The sequence below is a fragment of the Natrix helvetica genome (assembly GCF_964273705.1).
Source record: "Natrix helvetica genome assembly, chromosome: 3".
NCBI classification, from domain to species: domain Eukaryota; kingdom Metazoa; phylum Chordata; class Lepidosauria; order Squamata; family Natricidae; genus Natrix; species Natrix helvetica.
The window spans coordinates 175,215,290-175,235,016 of record NC_138549.1 but is presented as its reverse complement, the minus strand read 5'-3'; positions in this window follow the sequence as shown (position 1 = coordinate 175,235,016).

Below are 19,727 nucleotides of genomic sequence, written 5' to 3'. Positions count from 1 at the left end.
TTCGCTCCGGCACACTCGTGCGATGTGCCCAAGTTTGTTGCAGTGTGAACAAACAACGTTCCTGAACCTACAGGTAGACCGGGGGTGATTCCCTCCGCAGCTTGCGCAGGGCGGCAAACGGAATCCGGGTCTCCCCCCAGGCCTCATGTGACTGCTGCGCATCAGGTGACTGTCCTCGAACTCGGGATCCTCGTAGTCGGGGTTGGTGTCCTCGTAGTGGACTCTGGTGTGCCTGGGTGCTGGCTGGCTTACGTTGAAACCGCGTTGTATGGTTACCGATGATTTCTCCGCTGACTCGGATGCCCTTGCTTCGTTTAGTGCAATCTGTAGGGTTAAATTTGGGTTTGCCAACAGCTTTTTTGTAGCGAAATGTCTCTTAACCCACAAACAAATTGTGCCAGGATATGCTCGTCCAGATCCCTGAACTCGCAGTGAGTTGCTGCTTTACGTAGGGCTGCAACATATTGGTTGATTGATTCTCCCGCCTTCTGGTTCCGTGTGTTGAATTCCTGGCGGCAAACGTGGCGGGAAGGTTTTGGCGCGTAATGAGTCTGTAGAGTCTGTTGCAACGCCGTCCATGATACCGCTTGTATCGGAGTAGGCGCGGTGAGGTCTCTGGCCGTGTTGAATACTTCTTTTCCACAGTAGCCGAGGAAGATGTTTTTCTTTCGGGCGTCGGTTATCCCCGTGTATTCGTTCGCTTCGAGAAAACACTCGAAACGAATCATGAATGCCTCCCATTCGTCGTTCGCTGGGTCGAATGGAGCGGGGGGAGTGTGCATCGCCATCTTCTCTTGTTTGAATTTGCCGCGCTGTGGTGTCCTGAGATGGCTGCCGGAATTTCTGCCGAATTCCTGGGCTGGATCAAATCCGGAGATTCTGAAGTAGCGTTCTTTGTCCTATCTGTCTCTCGATCCCATCCTCGTCGCCAATGTTAGATCTGGGCAACGAGAGAACAGACTGCGGACAGGAAGTGACTTAACAGCTCTTTATTAGTAGTAGTAGTGATCCAGCTTGCTCTGTGGCCGGAGGGTTCCCCTTTTATAGGAAACGGGTACGCCTCTTGACCAATCAGAACGATACCTGTTTCCCGCCGTAGCGGCGGACCAGAGAGGAGACTTGCTACGATATATGTTAATATCTAACACTCCCCCTACCCCCCGTCCGCACATCATCAAGATGAAGAGCAAGAGGAGGAATTCTGATAGTTGAAGTCCACAAGTACAATACAATACAATACAATAGTAGAGTTGGAAGGGACCTTGGAGGTCTTCTAGTCCAACCCCCTGCCTAGGCAGGAAACCCTATACCGTTTCAGACAGATGGCTATCCAGCATCCTCTTAAAGACTTCCAGTGTTGGGACATTCACAACTTCTGGAGGCAAGCTGTTCCACTGATTAATTGTTCTGACTGTCAGGAAATTTCTCCTCAGTTCTAAGTTGCTTCTCTCCTTGATTAGTTTCCACCCATTGCTTCTTGTTCTACCCTCAGGTGCTTTGGAGAATAGTTTGACTCCCTCTTCTTTGTGGCAACCTCTGAGATATTGGAACAATGCTATCATGTCTCCCCCAGTCCTTCTTTCTCTTAAGCTAAACATACCCAGTTCCTGCAACCGTTCTTCATATGTTTTAGTCTCCAGTCCCCTAATCATCTTTGTTGCTCTTCTCTGCACTCTTTCTAGAGTCTCCACATCTTTTTTACATCGTGGCGACCAGAACTGAATGCAGTATTCCAAGTGTGGCCTTACCAAGGCATTATAAAGTGGTATTAACACTTCACGTGATCTTGATTCTATCCCTCTGTTGATGCAGCCTAGAACTGTGTTGGCTTTTTTGGCAGCTGCTGCACACGGCTGGCTCCTATTTAAATGGTTGTCCACTAGGACTCCAAGATCCCTTTCACAGTTACTACTACTGAGCAAGGTATCACCTATACTGTACCTGTGCATTCCGTTTTTGTTGCCTAAATGTAGAACCTTACTCTTTTCACCATTGAATTTCATTTTATTAGATAGTGCCCAATGTTCAAGTTTGTCAAGATCCTTCTGTATCTTAAGCCTATCTTCTGGAGTGTTGGCTATTCCTGCCAGCTTGGTATCATCTGCATATTTGATGAGTTCCCCATTTATTCCCTCATCCAAATCATTGATGAAGATGTTGAAGAGTACTGGGCCTAAAACAGAGCCTTGGGGTACTCCACTGCATACTTCCCTCCATGTAGATGCAGTTCCATTGAGAACTACACGTTGAGTGCGGTTGGTCAGCCAGTTACGAATCCATCTGGTGGTGATGCTGTCTAACCCACATTCTTCTACTTTATCTAGTAGTAGGTTATGGTCTACCTTATCAAAAGCCTTACTGAAGTCCAAGTAAACTATATCAACGGCATTCCTCTGGTCTACTAATTTTGTCACATTATCAAAGAATGCAATAAGATTAGTCTGGCATGATCTGTTTTTGACAAATCCATGTTGGCTTTTGGCTATTACTTTGTTTTCTTCTAGGTATTCGCAAAGTCTTAAAGCTGTCAAGTTTGAACACCCCTGGGGTGTTTTTTTCTAAAGGGTTGGGGGGTGCAAGGGTCTTGTAACCTGACAGCTTTAAGACTTGCACACTTCAATGCCAGAGTTCCTGAGCCAACATGACTGGAGGAGGAATTCTGGGAGTTGAAGTCCACAAGTCTTAAAGCTGTCAAGTTTGAACACCCCTGGGGTGTTTTTTTCTAAAGGGTTAGGGGTGCAAGGGTCTTGTAACTTGACAGCTTTAAGCGTGCTTCAAATGCCAGAGTTTCTGAGCCAACATTTTGGTTGCTAAGCAAAAGCGTTGTTAAGTGAGTTTCACTACATTTTACAAGTTGGCCACGCCCACCCAGTCACATGGCTGGCAAGCCAGTCCCACCTGGTCACATGGCCAGCAAGCCACTCCCACAAAGCAGGCCACACCTACAGAAGAGGTACTAAAAAGTTTGAAACCCACCACTGAGATGGACGATGTTGTGTCCCTCCCTCCCTGTTAAGGGGGGCTGCTCAATTTTGACTAAGGCAATTTTGCACCCCTCAGGTGACCCTGAGGACACAGATAAAACCTCCAAGTGGCCTCAACATCACTCAAAAAGGATGTAAATGACCAGCTATCTGCAAGGAGTATCAATCCTTCCTTTCCCCACCGTCCAGTCAGAGCTGAAGAAGCTTCTGGGATGAGAAGCGAAACATCTGTATTGTATTGTATTGTATTGTCTTAAAAAAAAAACACCAGGAAGTCCAGTTCTGGTCGCCACGATGTAAAAAAGATGCGGAGACTCTAGAAAGAGTGCAGAGAAGAGCAACAAAGAGGATTAGGGGACTGGAGACTAAAACATATGAAGAACGGTTGCAGGAACTGGGTAGGTCTAGTTTAATGAAAAGAAGGACCAAGGGAAACATGATAGCATCTTCCGATATCTCAGGGGTTGCCACAAAGAAGAGGGAGTCAAACTATTCTCCAAGGCACCTGAGGACAGAACAAGAAGCAATGGGTGGAAACTAATCAAGGAGAGAAGCAACTTAGAACTGAGGAGAAACTTCCTGACAGTTAGAACAATGAATCAGTGGAACAGAAGTTGCCTCCAGAAGTTGTGAATGCCCCAACACTGGAAGTCTTTAAGAAGATGTTGGATAGCCATTTGTCTGAAACGGTATAGGGTTTCCTGCCTAGGCAGGGGGTTGGACTAGAAGACCTCCAAGGTCCCTTCCAACTCTACTATTGTATTATTGTATTATTGTATAGTTGCCTCTTTGAAAAAAAACCCTTTTGGGACGTGATGTCCTGCTTTGTGACTGCATCTCACAAACAGCGTTTCCAGTCCCAATTACGGGACGATCTGTAATCTGTAATCTCTGTTACGGGATTGCTAGGGAGTTAAAAAGTCCCTTTTTCTTTTGCTTTTTTTTTTTTTGGTCATGTTTCCTGAAAAAAACTGGAAAAGACATAAATTTGAGGACCGGATATAAATCACTTTTTTTTTCTGTACTTGTTGCAACTCCAATCAATTGCTAAATGATCGTTGAGGACTAGCTGCATTTGAAATAACATGCCGTTCGTGTTTGTCATAGCAATAGTCATTTACCTTCCTCTTAAAACGTGTTTTATTCCTCCGTTCGGTTTGATCCTTGATGTTCAAATGTTTGTTCACGTTTTCCTCTTTTGTTTATTCCTCTTGAAACTGATCCACGTACCAAAATTCTTTTTTATTTGCCCATATTTCAATTCCCTTGAAAAACGCTGCCAGAATCAACACCAAGTCATCTGCAAAATTTGTGAGTCAATTTGCAAGTTTTTTTTTAAAAAAAAAACCTACTCCAAAAGTGAATTGCAAAATCTGAGCAAAACTCAACATTTCTTTCCTTTAAAGTTTTCAGAACTGCTGGTTGTTGGAATTGTTTTTCTGATGTGTCCAAAGGCCCAAACTTTTGCAGGTAGTTTTTAACTTAAAATGAAGAGGCAGCTGGACTTTCTTTGCTTTTCCTTGATTTTCTTTGCTTTTGCTTGATTTTTAGGGCTCTAAGATTATTGGGAGAGTAAATTTGGTACTTGGCTGTAGGTTAGAGCTGTGACGAAAGGTTGCAGGAACTGGGTATGTCTAATCTGATGATAAGAAGGACTAGGGGAGACATGATAGCAGTCTTCCAATATCTCAGGGGTTGCCACAAAGAAGAGGGAGTCAAGCTATTCTCCAAAGCACCAGAGGGCAGAACAAGAAGCAATGGGTGGAAACTAATCAAGGAGAGAAGCAACTCAGAACTGAGGAGAAACTTCCTGACAGTGAGAACAATTAATCAGTGGAACAGAAGTTGCCTCCAGAAGTTGTGAATGCCCCAACACTGGAAGTCTTTAAGAAGATGTTGGATAGCCATTTGTCTGGAATTGTATATAGGGGATCCTGCTTGAACAGGGTGTTGGACTAGAAGACCTCCAAGGCCCCTTCGAGCTCTATCCTGGTTAAATGATTGATTCAGAATACACGATAGCAGCATTGCAGTATTTGAGAGGTTGCGACAAAGAGGAGGGGTTTCAATTTGTTCTCCAAAGCACCAGAGGACAGGACGAGAAGCAACCGGTGACACATAGCACATACACATAGAACAATAAGGGACCTTGGAGGTCATCTAGCCCAACCCCCCCCTGCTGGAAACTAAACAAGGAGAGACGCCACCTGAATTAAGGAGAAACTTCCTAACAGTGAGGACAAATCCACCAGCGGAACTGCTTGCCACCAGAAGTTGTGAGTGCTGCAACACTGACATGTTTTTTTTTAAGAAGGAAAAAAGAGAGGGAGAAAGAAGGGAAGGAAAGACAGAGGAAAGGAAGGGAAAGGGAAGGTAGAAGGCCTTCTCAAATTTGCACTCTCTGGGCTGTGGATGGCTTGGCAGCAGCTGCAGATGTTTAGAGAGGCGAGAGGTGGATGGAAGACCTCCAGGAGATGCTGAAAACCTTCCATTTTCCAGGCCTCCCTTCCGGGCTCAAACGAAGCCTTCCGATGGTTTTATCGTTTAGGAATAATGCACATTTTTTCTTTCACTCCCTGGTACCCGACATCTGCGTCCCCTGTACCAAGCAAAGCGCAGGGAGTCCTCGACTTAGCCCCAAATTTCCGTTGTTAAGCAAGACAGTCTTGCGGCACGGGTTTTGGCCCCGTTTCCTGGCCTTTCTGTTTCCCTGCCGTTGTTCAGTTAAGACACTCGGTCGTTAAACGAATTGGGCTCCCCCCCCCAATGGACTCTGCTTGTTGGAAGGTCCCTCTCCCTCGTCAGCTGGATCGAGAGAGAAGGAAGGTCCACCCAAAGGTCATCCAAACGGTTTTCTGATGTGTAGGTTGGTATTTTAATCAGGAGAGGATATAAAACTCGATTCCTGATATCTTCTCTCCCTCCCTCTCCCCCTTCATTTCCCCTGTCCCTCTCCCCATCGCTGTCTCCGTATCCTCCTCCTCCTTTCCCTTCCTATTCTCTCCCTCTCCTTCTTTCCCTTCCCCTCCCTCGCTCTTCTCCTTCATTTCCCCCTCCCCCTCCCTTCTCCCCCCTTTCTCCATCCTCCTTCTCCTTCTTCCTGTTCCCCTTCTCCCTCCCTCTCCCTGTCCCTCCCTCTCTCTTCTCCTTCTGCCTCTCCTTCTTCCTCTCTCCGGTTCCCCTCCCCCTTCTCCCTCCCTCTCCTCCCTCCCCTCCCTTTTCCTCCCTCTCTTCCCTTCTCCCCCTCCCTCTGCCATCCCCTCCCTTTCGCCCTCCTTCTCCTCCTCCTCCTCCTTCCTGTTCCGCTTCTCCCTCCCTCTCCCTTCCCCTCCCTCTCTCTTCTCCCTCTCTTCTTCTCCCATCCCCTCTGTCTCACTTCTTCCTCTCTCCCTCCTTCTCCTTCCCCCTCTTCTTCCTCATCCTCCTTCCCTCTCCCTCTCCCCCTTTCTCCCTCTCCCTCCTTCTCCTCCTTCCCCTCCTCCTTCTCCCTCTCTCCTTCCCCCTCCCTCCTCATCCTCCTTCCCTTTTTCCCTCTCTCCCTCCCTCTCCCTCTCTCTTCTCCCTCCTCCTCCTCCTCCTTCTCCCTCTCCTTCCCTCTTTCCCTCCTCCTCCTACGTCTCTCTTCTCTCTCCCTCCCTCCTTCTCCTTCCCCCTCTCCCTCCTCCTCCTCCTTCCTTTTTCCCCTCCCTCCCTCTCCCACGATTCAGGAGAGCCCCCTCCTCTCTGATAGGCCCAGCGCCCCAAGGGCCTGGTGTTTGAAACCTCCCCGGAATCCCCCCCCCAGTGACCCAGGGAGGGGCTGCCACACCATCCTTCCTTGCGGCTCCTGTTCTCACCGTGGGCCCCTCCGCCTCCCCCTTCAGTCCGGGCCCCTCCTGGCTGCGGAGAAGCGTTTGCCGGCTCTCACCCAAGGCAGCCCCCCTCCCTTTGCCCTGGGGAAATCCCGTCCATGGGGGTCCTCCTTGCAAGGCTTTCTCCTCCCAAGAATGTCTTCCTTGGGGCCCCTGGAAGAGAGCAGCGTAAATAGCTGGCTTGTTTTGTGTTTTATTTTGATTTCAAGCGCTCCCTTTGATGTTTTTCTGATTTTTCACTTGGCAAAAAGGAAAGTCTTGTTCTAATTAAGCATCAGCCCAGCTTCTCAAAGCTCCTGGGATTATTTGGGGGTCCCCTCGGAGTCTCCCTCCTTGTCCCCCTCAGCTACCGTCTTTGGCAGGCCCTGCGGGGGGGGGGAGACCCCCGGGCTGGGCCTGGGACCCCCATGAGGTGTCGGGGGGGGGTTCTCCGTTTCTCCTGGGCTCCTTGCTTTCGCCCCCCTCCCCTCCCGATCTCCAGGGAAGGGCTGGCGGTGGAGAGGCGGAAAAGAAGAGAGCCAAACCTCCTTCCCGTCAATGTCAGCCACGGAGAAGGGCAGGCAAAGGAGGCGGCAGAGGGGAAGGGGAATCTCACGGTTGGGATTCTGGGCTGGGGGATCTGGGGCCCTGATCTCACCAGGCGTCATTCCTGGGGGGGGGGGATGGATGGATGGTTGGGGCTTGTTTTTCTTATGGACGCACAAGGATGATTGGGAGTTGATTATCCCAGGAAGCGTCTTTCTGTCTTCTTTCCTCTCCCTCTCTCTCTTTCTCAATCCTTCCTCTCTTCCACTCGTATCTCTCTTCCCCTCCCTCAATCCCTTCTCCCCTCCCATCTCTCTAGTTCTCCTTCCTTCTTTTCTTCCTCCCCTCTCTATCATTCCTCCCTCCCGTCTTTTTCTTTCTTTCTTTCCTTCCTTCCCTCCCATCTCCCTATTTCTCCTTCCTTCTTTTCTTCCTCCCCTCTCTATCATTCCTTCCTCTCTTCCCCCCTCCCTCCCTTCCCTCCCTCTCTTCCACTCATATCTGTCTTCCCCTCCCTCAATCCCTTCTCCCCTCATCTTTTTCTTTCTCCTTCCTTCCTTCCCTCCCATCTATTTCACCTTCTTTCTTTCTTTCCTCCCCTCTCGGTATAGGGTTTCCTGCCTAGGCAGGGGGTTGGACTAGAAGACCTCCAAGGTCCCTTCCAACTCTGCTATTGTATTGTATTGTAAAACAACCACGTTCATGGAGCAGCAAAGATCCGACAATCATTCGTCCACCTCTTCCCTCCCTCCCTTTAAAAACGTCTTTTTTTAAAAAAAATCCCGTGCCAGTCAGCCCTTTCTCCACCTCCTGGGTCTGGATTCGGGCTGACTGAAGGCCCAGCCTTTGTAGAATTTGTCCCCTCCCGAATTAAATGCGTCAGGCTTAAATTTCCCAGCGGTGGCAGGAGACGGAGCCTGCCGCCTTTTCCGAAGCTTTGCCTGGCCGAGCCTCGCCGGAGAAGGGACTTAAACGCTAAGCCATCTGTTTCCCAGAAGGGGCGGCCTGGCTCTCCTTTGGAAACGGCCATTCGGGCTGTTTTTCCCCCCATTTCCCAGGCCCTCCGAAGGCCCATTGAGGCTCCTCTGGGCTACGGCTTGACCCAGAGGCTGGATCTCTCCAGCGACACCCCGCCAGATCCCGGGAACCTGATCTCTTCCACAAGGGATCCCGCCAGGGGTGCAGCGGGAGAGCTGCCCGGAAACTGGCAAAGGAGTGTTTGCAAAAAAAGAAAAACCACCCCAGAGTGCTGGAGGTCAAATCCTCCCCTGGCGTAAGATTCTGGTTTTTGATGAGATGAAATGCTTGGTGCAAACATGTAATCAGGCAATCAGCGGCTGCCCTGAACTTGGCCAGATTGGGGAAAATCAGCTCCCCCTGCTCCCCGCCTCCTCTCCCAACCAACATGGCCGGTCCTGCTCCCAGAGAGAGTGACAAAGACCTGGGTTTGCTTCTGTTCTGGCAGATGAAATCCTCCCTGTGGCTCAAAGGCAGCTACTGGGAGGCTCTCCGGCTGAGGCGGAAAAAAGCCTCTGTGTGCTGAATGTCAAAACTCCTGAGTTTTTTTCCCTTCCTTCCTTCCTTCCTTCCCTCCCCCCTTCCTTCCTTCCTTCCTTCCTTCCTTCCTTCCTTCCCCCCTCCTTCCTTCCTTCCCTCTTCTTCCCATTTCCCCTTCTTTCTTTCCTTCCTTCCTTGCCTCCCTCCTTCCTTCCTCCTTCCCTCTCTTCTTCCCATATATCCTTTCTTTCCTTCCTTCCCTCCCTTCTTCCTTTTTCCTCCCTCCCTCCCTCTCTTCTTCTCATCTCTTTTCTTTCTTTCTTTCCTTCCTTCCCTCCTTCTCTTTTTCCTTTCTCCCTCCGTCCCTCTCTTCTTCCCATCTCTCCTTCTTTCCTTCCTTCTTTTATTCTTTCATTCCTTCTTTCCTTCTTTTCTTTCCTTTGTTCCTTCCCTCCCTCCTCCTTTTCTTCCTCCTTCCGTCTCTTCTTCCCCTCTCTCCTTTCCTTGCTTCCTTCCCTCCCTCCCTTCTTCCTTTTTCCTCCCTCCCTCTCTTCTTCTCATCTCTTTTCTTTCTTTCCTTCCTTCCCTCCTTCCCTTTTTCCTTTCTCCCTCCATCCCTCTGTTCTTCTCATCTCTCCTTCTTTCTTTCTTTCCTTCCTTCCTTGCCTCCCTCCTTCCTTCCTTCCTCCTTCCCTCTCTTCTTCCCATCTCTCCTTTCTTTCCTTCCTTCCTTCCCTCCCTTCTTCCTTTTTCTTCCCTCCCTCCCTCCCTTCTTCTCATCTCTTTTCTTTCTTTCCTTCCTTCCCTCCCTCCCTTTTTCCTTTCTCCCTCCCTCCTTCTCTTCTTCCCATCTCTTCTTTCTTTCTTTCCTTCCTTCCTTCCTTCCTTCCCTCCCTTCTTCCTTTTTCCTCCCTTCCTCTCTTCTTTCCATATCCCTTCCTTCCTTTTCATTAAATGAGACCTATCCAATTCCTGCACCATTCTTTGTAAGTGTTTGTTTGCCTGTCAGCTGTCGGCCCTTCCAGAAGCCAAATCAGAGGAGGAGGAGGAGGAGGTGTGGGAGTTAAGGTCAGCAATCTGGGAGCTCCGAGGGGGAAGAGGGAATAGAGCTGTTAGAGAGAGAGAGGCAGAGAGACAGAGCGAGAGGTAGATCCTCGTCCGTCCGTCAGCCCTCATATGGAGAGTCAACATCCCTCAGGTCTGGAGGTGACGGATGAGGAAGAAGAGGAACAGCTGGGTCCAGTGCCTGTCGTGCGAATGCGCAGAAGGCAGAGGAGAGGAGAGCAGTGGAAATCTATGGGCCGGTCCTTGGGACGGAAGAGCCACCTCTGCTAGCAAAGCCCCTCCCTAGCTCTGGGGATCAAAGGCAGGGGGCGGAGATGAAGAGGTGTGGCAGGTAACTATTCATCTCCCTGCCGGATGGACTTGTTAGCCTATGAGAGAAACTTTTTCCCGGGGCTGCCGGCGCTTCTAATTAAAACAAACTTTTGTGTTCACGTTGGAGGGTTTGTGGTGTTTGGGGAGCTGGATCAGAACTGTATGTTTTAGCCTCCTGTCCCCAAAGGAGATGATCTCCGATGCTTCTAAACAGATCGGAAACATTGCAAAGACCACCCCCTCCATTTTTCTAAAACAGTGTTGGGGAGAAAAAAAAAAAAAAAAAAAAACCACAACCCCAGACAATCTAGAATTAGTCAGGCAATCGGGGGATATAATAAAAATTCCTCCCTTCTTACGATGTCCAACCGAGCATGCAAAATTGCTCCATAGGAAACTGTCATGCCTGAGATAATATCAAGAGATCTTTTTTTCTTTTTTAAAAAAGTTGGAGATTCCACATGTTGTGGTCAGTGGGAATTTTAATTGCTTTGACTCTGGCTGCAGCTGTCATCACTGGTGGTGAAGAGCAGGGACGCTTTTTCCCCCCCCAAAGAGACAAATAAGGAAACGAAGATGCTCCGACATTCCTGGGTTAGTTCTACTAATGGAAGCTAAGCGGTGGGCTGATGCCAGTTTGAACCGGTTCGCCCAAACCAGATGTTCTGCGCGGTTCAGAGAACTGGCAAATCGGACCAACGGCTGCCCCTGCCCCCATCCGTGTCCTTGCCCCTGCTTGTTTTTGGGGCTTTCGGCTGTTTATCTGGTGAGAAATGGCCTGAAAACAGCCCAAAAAACAGCCTGAAAATGGCCTAAAACAGCCTGGAAAAAGGCCTGAAAATGGCCTGAAAATAGCCAAAAATGGCACCCCAAACGGCCTGAAAATGGCTCAAAAATGGCCTGAAAAATGCCCCCAAAACATCCCAAGTGGCCCCCAAAATGGCCTGAAAACAGCCCAAGAAACAGCCTGAAAAGCCCCAAGAGCTTGAAAATGGCCCGAAAAACAGCCTGATAATGTAATACAATACAATACAATAGGAGAGTTGGAAGGGACCTTGGAGGTCTTCTAGTCCAACCCCCTGCCTAGGCAGGAAGCCCTATACCGTTTCAGACAAATGGCTATCCAACATCTTCTTAAAGGCTTCCAGTGTTGGGGCATTCACAACTTCTGGAGACAACTTCTGTTCCACTGATTCATTGTTCTCACCGTCAGGAAATTTCTCCTCAGTTCTAAGTTGCTTCTCTCCTTGATTAGTTTCCACCCATTGCTTCTTCTCCTGCCCTCAGGTGCCTTGGAGAATAGTTTGACTCCCTCTTCTTTGTGGCAACCCCTGAGATATTGGAACAATGCTATCATGTCTCCCCCAGTCCTTCTTTCTCTTAAGCTAAACATACCCAGTTCCTGCAACCATTCTTCATATGTTTTAGCCTCCAATCCCCTAATCCTCTTTGTTGCTCTTCTCTGCACTCTTTCTAGAGTCTCCACATCTTTTTTAATGGCCCAAGAAACAGCCTGAAAAATGCCCCTAAAATGGCCTGAAAACAGCCCAAGAAACTGCATGAAAACGGCCCCAAAACAGCCTGAAAAGCCCCAAAACAGCTTAAAAATGGCCTGAAAAACAACCAGAAAATGCCCCCAAAATAGGCCATTTTGGGGCTGTTTTCAGGCCATTTTGGGAGCCAACATCGGCCACAAAATGGCGTGAAAATGGCCCAAAGAACAGCTCTGAAAATGCCCCTCAAAACCGCCAGAAAACAGCCTGAAAAACAGCCTGAAAATGATCCCACAAGATCAGAGCCTCTCTACACGACCAAATTTCTGTGAAGATTCTCCGTCAATCAGATTGTGGTCGTCCCAAAAGTGGTTTTTTTCAGGAGGCAACTGGACCGTTCTTGTTTTTTGTTTTTTTTTTGGAAGACGTTTCGCTTCTCATCCCAGAAGCTTCTTCCGCTCTGACTAGATGGTGGGGCCTGGAAGGATTTATAGCGCTTGCAGACAAAGCTGGTCATTTGCATCCTTTTAGAGGGTCGTTGAGGCCACTTGGAGATTTATCTCTGTCCTCAGGTTGCCAAAATCCAAAACTTTTTTTTAATCCTTTTATTTTATTTTGAGTGGTTCAGATGAGTGTGGAGCCTTCTTGGAGCTGCTGAAAGGACTGTGTTGTAAACTGGAGGTAGACAATGTCGTAAACCTCCCCCTCTGTTGGGGGAGGGCTGTTCGATTTCAACATAGATGGCCCCTTTGACCCCGCCTTCAAACCAGCAGTGACCACCTCCTGTTTCTGACCAAAATGGGGCACCATTCAGATGACCCCCGGTAAACCTCCAGGTAGAGGTGGAGGAAGAGAATGAGAAGGGGAGGAGGAAGAAAAGGAAGCCTTTGGTGATCTCTGATCTTGGTTGTTTTCTTACAGACATTTCTTTATCAAACTGGGTAACATCTTCAGTGGTAGAAGGGACGGGGGTTGTGGGGAGGGGGAGGAGTGTGGTGCTTTCTGAGCTTGGTGGTTTTCTTCCAAAGGTCTGAAAGACATTTAATTACCCAACTAGGTAACAGCATCAGTGCAAGGATTCACAACGAACTTCTCTAATTGGATAATGAAATATCTTCAAGAATACAACCAAGCTCAGAGCACACCAAGGACCCACAATCCTCCTCCTTTTTCTTCTTCTCCACAAAGCCTCCTCCCTTCTAACACTGACAATGTTGCCTAGTTGGGTCATGAAAAGTCTGCAACAAAAGCACCAACCTCAGAGAGCCTTAAGGACCCCACAGTCCAACTCCTCCTCCTCCTCTTGACAAACACTCTCTCTTCTAGCTCTGATGATGTTACCTAGTTGGGGCATGAAATGTCTGCAAGAAAACCACCCAGCTCAACCTCCTCCTCCTCCTCCTCCTCCTCCTCCTCCTCCTCCTCCTCCTCCTCCTCCTCCTCCTCCTCCTCCTCCTCCTCCTCCTCCTCCTCCTCCTCCTCAATACAATACAATACAATACAATACAATACAATAGTAGAGTTGGAAGGGACCTTGGAGGTCTTCTAGTCCAACCCCCTGCCCTAAACCGTTTCAGACAGATGGCTATCCAACATCTTCTTAAAAACTTCCAGTGTTGGGGCATTCACAACTTCTGGAGGCAACTTCTGTTCCACTGGTTAATTGTTCTCACTGTCAGGAAATTTCTCCTCAGTTCTAGGTTGCTTCTCTCCTTGATTAGTTTCCACCCATTGCTTCTTGTTCTGTCCTCAGGTGCCTTGGAGAATAGTTTGACTCCCTCTTCTTTGTGGCAACCTCTGAGATATTGGAACACTGCTATCATGTCTCCTCCTCCTCCTCCTCCTCCTCCTCCTCCTCCTCCTCCTCCTCCTCCTCCTCCTCCTCCTCCTCCTCTTCTCTACAAAGCTCACTCCCTTCTGATGATGTTACCTAGTTGGGTCATGAAAAATCTGCAAGAAAACCACCAACCTCAGAGAGTTCGAAGAACTTCACAGTTCTCCTCCTCCCCTCCCCCCTCCTCTTCCTCCTCCTCCACCGCCTCCCTCCGTAGGAAGTCCCCAAAGTGCTTTCCCCAAAAGTCTTTCTTGGTTTCCTTTTTTCTTTGAAAACATTTCGCTTCTCATCCAAGAGAAGAACTGAAGGCGTTCGTTGGATGAAGAACAGAATAACAGAGTCGGAAGGGACCTTGGAGGTCTTCTAGTCCAACCCACTGCTCAAGCAGGAGATCCTATACCACTTCAGACAAATGGTCATCCAACATCTTCTTAATAACCTCCAGTGTTGGAGCAGCCACAATTTCTGGTGGCAAGCAGTCCCACTGGTTCATTCTCCTGACTGTCAGGAAGTTTCTCCTTATTAGTTCCAGGTTGCTTCTCTCCTTGATTGGCTTCCATCCGTTGCTTCTTGTCCTGCCTTCTGGTGCTTTGGAAAGTAGGTTGACCCTTCTTCTTTGTCTTTGGAGGCCCCCTCTTCACGTGCCCCATTGGCCACCTTAGAAAATAATGTTTATTTTAATAACGGCCGCTGTAACGAGGACTCCACGGTGCACTACAATTAAAAACCACACTGCTTACTGCAAACGTGAAGGCAAGAACGCCGTCGGGCAGTAAGGAAATTCCCAAAGGAAATGGCCTCGAACAATCTTAGGATGTTGCCTTTAGCAACAATTTCTGCTTGGGACTTCCTTCCAGGAGCTCAAGAGTTGGGACAAATGGATTGCCAGGAAGCCCTTACATTTATCCAGAGGAGTGGAAAATTTCAATTATTATTTTCTCCTGGAAGATGTCAATTCCAGAAGACCTTGGTGGCCTTGGAGATCACTTCAGCTGGGACATTTTAAACAGATTAACAGAGTTGGGAGGGACCTTGGAGGTCATATAGTCCAACCCCCTGCCCAAGCAGGAGACCCTACACCATTTCTGACAGATGGCAGTCCAGTCTCTTCTGGAAAGCCCCCAGTGACGAAGCTCCCACAACTTCCGAAGGCAACTTCTGTCCCATTGGTTGATGGTTCTCACTGTCCTCCTTATTTCCAAGTTGAATCTCTCCTTGGTCAGTTTCCATCCATTATTCCTTTTCTGGCCTTCAGGGGCTTTGGAGAATAGCTTGCCTCCCCCTTCTCTCTGTGGGAGCCCCACAAATATAGGAAGATGCTATCCTGTCTCCCCTGGTCCTTCTCTTCACTAGACCAGCCATGCCCAGTTCCTGCAACCATTCTTCGTATGTTTGAGCCTCCAGTCCCCTCTTCATCCTGGTTGCTCTTCTCTGCACTCTTTCTAGAGTCTCCACATCTTTCTTATTGTGTGGTGGACCAAAACTGGATGCTGTATTCTAGGTGTGGCCTTACTAAGGCTTTACAGAGTGGTATTAGTACCTCCCTTGATCTTGATTGTATCCCTCTGTTAATGCAACTGAGGATTGCATTGGCTTTTTTGGCTGCTGCCCCACACGGCTGGCTCCCATTTAGCTGGTTGTCCACTAAGACTCCAAGATCCCTCTCACGGTTCCTGCTATTAAGCCTGGTTTCACCCAGTCAATATGTGGACTTTGGGTTTTTCTTGCCTAAGTATTAAGACTTTACTTCCCATCCCCTCTTCTTTGAGGCAGCCCCTCAAATACTGGAAGAATGCTATCCTGTCAATCAATCAATCAATCAATCAATCAATCAATCAGAATAGAGCTGGAAGGGACCTTGGAGGTCTTCTAGTCCAGCCCCCTGCTCAAGCAGGAGAATCTATACCAGTGATGGCTGGTCCTTCTCTTCCCTAGACTAGCCAGGCCCAGTTTCTGCATCCGTCCATCGTATGTTTGAGCCTCCAGTCCCCTAATCCTCTTTCTTGCTCTTCTCTGCACTCTTTCCAGAGTCTCCACATCTTTTTTATAGTCTGGTGACCAAAACAGGATGCAATTTTGTGGCCCTGCCCGTCAAGTATAATGTATAGGTAGCCGTTGACCATTTATTCAGTGATTTTGAAGATACAGTGGCATTAAAAAAAGAGGAGACTTATGACTGTTTTTCATGCTTAGTGACCGTTGCAACGTCCCCAGTAACACGTGATCAAAATTTAGACACTTGGCAAATGGCTCCTCTTTATGACGGTTGCAGTTGTCCCGGGGTTCATGCGATCGCCATTGGCCATCTTCTGACCATGGGGGAAGCCAGATTCATTTAACGACTGGGTGGCTGACTTAACAACTGCAGGGATTCACTGAACAGCTGTGGGCCAAAAGCTTGAGAAATTGCATGCGATTCACTTAACAACCGACTTGCTTAGCCGTGGGAATTCTGGTACCCTCGGTCTGTAGTTCCCCAACTGCTTTTTCAGTGACTGAACTTAATTTTGAAGGTATGGGTGTGTTTGTGGGTAGATGTGTGTTACACAATGGGTAATTGTTTGAACTAGAAACATAGAAATACAGAAGACTGACGGCAGGAAAAGGACCTAAGTGGTCCCTTGGCCTTTCGCTGTGCTTTTCTTTTCTTTTCTTTTGAATTGATGTATTATTATTATTATTATTATTATTATTATTATTATTATTATTATTATTATTATTATTATTATTATTATTATTATGTAGTTAATCGTTGGTGAGATTCACAGCCTTTGGGGCTGGTTGGTAGCTCAACAGCTCGAGTCCTAACCAAGGACCTAGGAACTGTTAAGGTAACGTTGGCTATAAGCTGTTCCAAGTAGGGAGGGTTTTTTGTAGAGTCAGAATGTTCAAGTCAGGTAAATTTAGGATTTCCAAATAGCGAGTAGGTAGTCCTTTAGGTATTGCTCCAAGGGCTCCAATTACAATTGGGACAACACACAATTTCTTTTTCCACAGTCGCTCAACCTCAATTTGCAAGTCCCAGTATTTTGTGATTTTTTCTTGCTGTTTATCTTCAATTCGTGTATCACCAGGTATTGCAATGTCAATGAATCATACTTTTTTCTTTTCAATTATTGTTATGTCAGGTGTGTTGTGGGCCAAGTGCTGGATTCTGAAGTCCCACAAGATCTTGACTTTCTCATTCTCTAAAACCTTCTCAACCTGATGGTCCCAGTGGTTTTTGCTGTACTCAAATCCAAACTTTTGGCACAATTTCCAGTGAATGATCTTAGCAACACGATCATGGTGTTGTAGATAGCCAGTTTGTGAAATTTTGCTGCACCTATTATTATTATTATTATATTTTATTTACTTGGAGTTCATTTTTAACCTAATCCTGTAGCCTTTGTTGCACACGTGAATTTGGAAGATTTCAACTCACAGAGCATGGCTCCATAGACGAAGTAAAAAAAGCCCCTGATTCACCCCTCCTTTTGGTGTGTGTTTGTGTTTGTGCGATGCCAAACTTTTCCTTCTGGTTGCCATTAATAACGTGACATTTACTGGGGCTGCTCCAGATGTTTGCACCAGCCGTGTCCTTTTGGAGGAATGTCTGCCTCTGAAGATTTCGTAAGGATGGTCATGAGGTTCTTCTTTTCTTTTTTTCCTTCCTTCCTTTTTCCCTTCTTCCTTCCTTTCTCTCTTTCTCCTTCCCTCCTTCGTTTTTCTCTTTGTCCTTCCTTCCTCTCTCCCAAGCTCCCTCCTCTTTCTTTCTTACTTACTTTCTTTCCTTCTTCCTTCCTTCCCTCTCCCTGTCTCTCTCTCACTTCCTTCCTTCCTTCCTCTTTCTCCTTCCTTCCACTTTCCCAAGCTCCCTCCCTCCCTCCCTCCTTCCTTCCTTTGTCCCCCCCTCTCTCTCTTCCTTCCTCTCTGCCTCCCCCTTCTTTCTTTCCTTTCTTTCTTTCTGTCTTTCTTCCTTTCTTTTTCTTCCTTCCTTCCTTTCTTTCTTTCTCAACATTCCCTTCCTCCTTCTTTTCTTTTTTCTTTATTTCTTTCCTTCTCCCTTCCTTCTTTCCTTCTCCTTCTTTCTTTCTTTCTGTCTTTCTTTCTGTCTTTCTTCCTTTCTTTTTCTTCCTTCCTTTCTTCCTTCCTTCCTTCCTTTCTTTCTTTCTTTCTTTCTTTCTTTCTCAACCTTCCCTTCCTCCTTCTTCTTTCTTTTATCTTTATTTCTTTCCTTCTTCCTTCCTTCTATCCCTCTCCCTCTTTCTTTCTTTCTTTCTTTCTTTCTTTCTGTCTTTCTTTCTGCCTTTCTTTCTTTCTTTCTTTCTTCCTTCCTTCCTTCCTTTCTTTCTTTTTTTTCTTAGGCTTCCTCCCTCCCTCCCTTGCCTTACTTCTTTCCTCTCTCCCTCTGTCCCTCTTTCTCTCTCTCTTCTTTCTTTCTTTCCTTCCCTTCCTTCCTTCTTTCCCTCTCCCTCATTCTTTCTGACTTTCTTTCTCTTTCTTTCTTTCTTTCTTTCTTTCTTTCTTTCTTTCTTTCTTCTTTCTTCTTTCTTTCTTTCTTTCTTTCTTTCTTTCTTTCTTTCTTTCTTTCTCAACCTTCCTTCCACCCTCCTTTCATTCTTCCCTTCCTTCCTTCTTGCCTTCCTTCTTTCTTCTCTCCCTCCCTCCCTCCCTCCCTCCCTCCTTCCCTCTCTTTCTTTCTTTCTTTCTTTCCTGGCATATGGGACTAAATACGGTGGTTATAACGAAGACCAAGGAATGAGAAGCTCTCTTATGAATCCCCCAAGCGGAGCAGCCCTTCTAACCCTGGGCAGGGCGATGGCTGGGAGGGAGGGGGAGACTTAGCTATGGAGAAACTTTCTGATGATTCAGAGCAAAGGGTCACCAAGCCAGGGAAGCAGAGCTGGAGCCCAGCTTCTTCATGCCAGCAATCCTCTCCCTTCCCGAGAAAAAAAGAGACAGTGGAAATACGACCGCAGGCATTCAGAAGGGAAATGCAGAAAACATGAATGAAAGCCCCTCTCTTCGCGGGAGAAGAATGTCTCCAGGCCCAGTCAGAGGGGAACAATGGGCATGTCCAGACAAAGATTTGCTGCTTTCAAAGTGACAAGCACTGATAATGTTATTGAGTTGGGTCATGAAACGTCTGCAAGAAAGCAAGAAAGCTCAGAGAGCACCAGGGACCCAGCCGGCTTTCATGCCTAAGGCAGGACTAGAACTCTCCGTCTCCTGGTGATTGGCTCAATGTCACCCAGCTGGCTTTCATGCCTAAGGTGGGACTATAACTCACTACTTCCTTGCCAGGTGTCCTCACCACTGGAACAACCTGGCTCATTTAACAGACTGTGATATGGGCCACTCTCTGTATTTCTTTCTTTCTTTCATTTTTTAAGAAAAGGGCCAAATTGGTTGACTTTATTTGATCGGTCGGAGGAAGGAGACAAGGGAGCCATAAAAACTTCAGGGACTTGTTCAATCCATTCCCCCCTCCCCCTCCCCTCCCAGAACTGGATATGATTGAATGGAAAGAAGAAGGGGGGGGGGGAGAAATACACAGCGGAGGTGTGAACTAGCAGTCCACCAATTATCCCTTGGAGATGCGTGGATGGGAACGTGTCCATATTTCTTAGGTTTTTCATGCGTATTTAAGGCTTTGTTTTTGCACAAAGTCGCCTCGTTTTAAACTCTAAAACCGCAGGAAGAAAACAGGAGCGAAGAAAAGAGATAGAGGAGTGAAGTGCTAACTTGAGAAACCGAGAAAAGAGGATTCCTGCAAAGTTTTTGACTCGAATTAGGATAAGAAAGGAAAGGAAGCAATTTGGTACTGATGGTTTTTTTTAGCCCTGTCAAGGACCTCCCAAGGCTTTTCCCACCCTGTCTGGGAAGACGGCCTGGGAATTGGGATTTGATTATCCCAAGAAAGGAAGGTGTTTGCTCTTGGAACTGCAGGAGGATCCACAGGTCGAAGAAGTCCACAAACTGGACAAACTAAGTGACCAACTGAAGGCCGGCCAACAATGGGATTTCAGCTTTTGGTTTTAACTTGGGGTCATACGCCCCATTTTTATTTATTTATTTTTGAAAGCTATGTAGTGTTAAATTATTGAAAGGGAAAGAAAGTGAGGGAGTGAATCTTGAAGTATGAGAAGGTGAAGGAGGAGGAGGAGGAGAGAGAAGGACAAAG